Source organism: Salvia splendens, chromosome 11 (genome assembly GCF_004379255.2).
Source record: "Salvia splendens isolate huo1 chromosome 11, SspV2, whole genome shotgun sequence".
Lineage (NCBI taxonomy): Eukaryota > Viridiplantae > Streptophyta > Magnoliopsida > Lamiales > Lamiaceae > Salvia > Salvia splendens.
This window is the reverse complement of record NC_056042.1, coordinates 13,237,728-13,242,112: the sequence shown is the minus strand read 5'-3', so window position 1 is coordinate 13,242,112 and position 4,385 is coordinate 13,237,728. Positions and strand designations below refer to the sequence as shown.

At 31.8% G+C, this 4,385-nt stretch overlaps 1 long non-coding RNA gene across 1 annotated transcript; it reads right to left on the bottom strand.

Annotated features, from left to right (window-relative positions):
- Positions 1–605: 605 nt before the first annotated feature.
- On the bottom strand, positions 606–3,528 carry LOC121753831. The gene is made up of 3 exons (XR_006040505.1): positions 3,400–3,528; positions 2,401–2,489; positions 606–804 (listed from the first exon to the last, which is right to left on the bottom strand). It is a non-coding gene; the product is annotated as an uncharacterized LOC121753831 (long non-coding RNA).
- Positions 3,529–4,385: the final 857 nt, after the last annotated feature.

Sequence of the window (4,385 nt, the reverse complement as noted above, 5' to 3'; positions counted from 1 at the left end):
TTCTTGAGTTAATGGATTACCATGTGGATCCTTATCAAATATACTTTGTTGTTTTTATTTTCAGGATTCTTATTACTTTTTTAATTTGATTATGAATCAAACTAATAGGATTCTAGCAAACAAACATGCTTACGTGCCCATAGAAATTTTTAAAATTATTGGAAAGATGGTAATCCTTTTCTTTCTTTTTCGATTGACTACAAGAATTAGATCATTTGGAGTAGGACCTTACTCCTTAACAGAAGCTCAGGGCTCTGTTTGTTTGCCAGGAAAATGAAATTGACATGAAAAATGATTACCGGGAAAATAATTCCTGGGAATATGATTCTAGATAACTGTACTTTCCTGTGTTTGGAAACGTGTTAAGATTTTTTTTAGTTTAAACAATAAATTAAGAAATGTAGTAGTAATTAATCAGGTTATTATAAATATGTGATATAAAAGGAGTATTATTGCCAGTTTTTATCATGAATACTTTAATATATTTTATTAATATGAATTTATAATTTCTATTTAACAATAATCCAATAAAATATTGTAACACCCCTTACCTGGTAGGTAAACCCACCGAATAAGTGATGTCACGTTTCAGTATCGAAAACCCGTGCTGAAATTTTCCTTTTTCTTTTTAGCTTAAAACCACAATTAAAATCTATTACATTTAAAAACTTAACATTTATCCAGCAGAAGATTAAAGATTAAACTATTACACAACATGCCACGACTACTAAACCAAGTTGACCATCAGTGACTCGCCAAAGATGCAAAGCTGCTCTACACCACTGACATAATATCAACTCTAACCTGCAGGGGGAAAAAGAAGGGGAGTGAGCTCGAAAGCCCAGTAGCAATATCCCAACTACAAAATCCTACCCTCTCAGCTAAGACAATAGTAACTACATTATTTCCTTTTTAATCTTTTGCTGGTTTTCATTTTAATTTCACAAATTTAAAAAAAATTACTTACAATCTCACTATATCAAACTTATCTGTATTTTCGTCATACAACTTTTTCATACATTCTTACTTATGTCTCTTCAGATATTTCACATATCATCATATATTATTTCGTATCACTTTTTCTCCGTTTACCATTTATTTTCATATACTATTTTTCCGTGTTAATTACCCCGAGCGGGGACCGATCAACATAATATATCATTTCTTCCGCGTGAGGTCCGATCAACAATCATATCATATATCATATTATATATCACAGATCACAAATTACAGATCATTTATTCAGAAGTCGTCAGATATTATTTTATCTTATCTTATTATATATCACAGATCACAAATTACAGATCCTTTATTCAGAAGTCGTCAGATATTATTTTATCTTATCTTATTATATATCACAGATCACAGATTCTTTATTCAGAGGCCATCAGTTCATCTTATCATATTATATATCACATATGACAGAACTTTATTCACCAGTCATCAGATATTATTTTATACGTAACAGATTACAGATTCTTATTCAGAAGTCATAAGATATTATTTTATACGTAACAGATTACAGATTCTAATTCAGAAGTCATCGGATATTATTTTATATTATCTTATCGTATAGCCCCAATATCTGCTTGGTTTCAGGTAGGGTACACGGACCAGATCAGAAACAGAATCAGATGCAGACGCGGATTTTGTCCTCGAGAGCACTCCGCACAGACCACTCATAGGGTGCATATCAGATAATCAGACCACCCATGAGGGTGCAGACAGATAATTCAGACCACCCATTAGGGTACAGACAGATAATCAGACCACCCATGAGGGTGCAGATCAGATAGGGGCCCATCAGATAACAGACGATCCTCGCTTCGGTTATCCAGAAGACGAGTGATCACAGATAATGCAGCGCTGCTGTCCTATGGCATGCCAATTGTATCCAATACATATGACCATGCAAACGGGACGTTTTATTTCATATTCTTCTTTCAAATCCCTTTTTTTCACATTTATTCCATTTCCAAATATCACTTCAGATAATCGTTCTTATCGAATTCACAGACATTCTAAACTTTTAGTATATGCTTTTATAACCTTTATATAATATTCTCTTGTTTCATTTTATTCAGGCTCTACTTATCAGATAACTTCTTTTTCATATACATTCAGATATCTTTTCATAATCTATTCACACATATTTCACATTATTCAGATCTTCATAATTTATTACATTTCATTGCATATCATATCCAATGTCTTTTATTCATATTCATACCATTTTTCCGCAGATCATTCATATCAAAATGAATAAGTATCATAATAATCCACATATTAAATCATAAGCATATTTAAGCACATTATTTAATTAACATCTCACATATAATCACATTATAGCAAACACCATCTCAACCAAAGGAATTAAAAACCATAGAGAGGATACGCTACCTCGTAGGCTTATGAACATAAGCCTTTATCACCTTTCGACGCTTCGCTACCTTCTAAGTCAATTCCTTAGTGATCTTCTTACTATAGATCTATTCGAATTTACACATTATATAAATATCAAACTATTAGTCATTTATTCACATAATTACGAACATATGTCTTATTATCTCATTCCTTAACCATTGCGCCCGTATTTTCAATTTTATCGGCTCTCGGCCCTCTACCGAATTTCTAAAATTCTCATAAATTCACATTAACCTTTATATTTATTTTAAATTATATTTCCATAATCAAATTATCAAAATTAAATCAATAACCATATTATCTATTAATGCCCTTTTTCCGATACGTTCGGTTGTAGGGTACCGACATATGATTCACTTCTAACGACTTTAAGTACATTCCTTACTCACCTCACTAATCAAGATTAGGAATCCCCAATTACCTTAGTTAACCTCTAATTATATAGACTTTCAACTTAGGGATTTTTGGGAACAATCCCACAAAAAGTGAAAACTGTCGAAACGACGTCGGAAAATTCCCGAAAAATGACGTTGGCTCCAGTTTTCGACGTAGATTCTAAATACACTATCAAATTAACCAATAAAAATACACATCCCATAGATATTGAAGGTCCAGATTTCGAACCCTTTCCATTTTGATGCCTAAAGTCCGATTTTCTTTCGTTTTCCGATTCTAAATGCGTTTCTACGTATCGTATAACCAATATCCATGTCCCTTTCAATCCATTAACCATCAAAATTCAACATTATATAACTTAGGTTTTGATCCCTTCATCAACAACATACCATAGTATTTTATCCTTTAATTAAACTATCAAAACTTAACCTATGTCGCCTTACGATAGCACAAACGTCAATATTTCGAAAATTAAACGGTGCAAACTCCTCAACCCATTTTGAACGAAATTTTCAGAATTCATACTCATTAATTCATCAAAATTCAAGCTATAAAAATAATATAGAAGTATAGAGCTACCTTGATTTATCGGGGTTTACGCGATTGTACGTCCGATATGCTGAAAAACGGGGCTCGAATTTGCAATAAAAGCTTGAGATGTCTATGGCTATGGAGGAGCACGAAATTTTGAAGAAGAAATGAGGTTGGAGGTGCTAAAAATGACTCTAATTGTCTAGAAGGTTCCTTATTTAAATTATGCCTAACTTTTATTTAATATTAATTAAGTTAAAATACTTTATCTTGTAACATTTTATTTCCCCATCAAATAAATTCATTTACAATGTTTCTTTTTACCGTCTCGTAGCATTTTAATACTAGTTTAATGTAAAATTATTCTCGTCCGAAACCTCAAATGTTTCGCCGATCGATTTTGCGAAAAACCGAAATAATCGGCGATAAAAATTCCAATTACCCTAAAAAATCCCAAATCAACTCCTCATATTATTTACATAAATTTTAGGTCATTTCCCATAATTTATAAAATTATTAGCCTGAAATTTTGATTTACGATTTTACGCGGGCAACGAAAATCGTCGATAATCGGTTGAACGACTTCTCGTCTAAATTTTCTACCAAAGGGTCCGACTTAACTACTAATTCGCTTGACATATCTAGACATTTTCATAAGCCCTACAATCCAGGATACTACACAAATCCTAAGAATTTCCCAATTTAGTCATCGAACAGCCTTAATCGACGACTTCTCTCAAGAACGTACCAGAACTCTCTAAAACTTAATTCTTTGCTCACATATCTTTTCTAACACTTATTTAAGACTTATATTTCATTATTCCATGATTTATTGAATTATCAAAATTTATTTTGTTATTTATTTTGAATTATTCGCCGAAAACCCTAATTTCGGCGATTCACAGCACCAAAAATTCATTTTTCTTTCTAAGGTGGATTTTGGGGCATTACAACTATATTAAATATACTATCAAATATTATTAAAAATCAACTGATACAAAAATAAGCAATGAATGATTCTTAAAAAGTCCTTA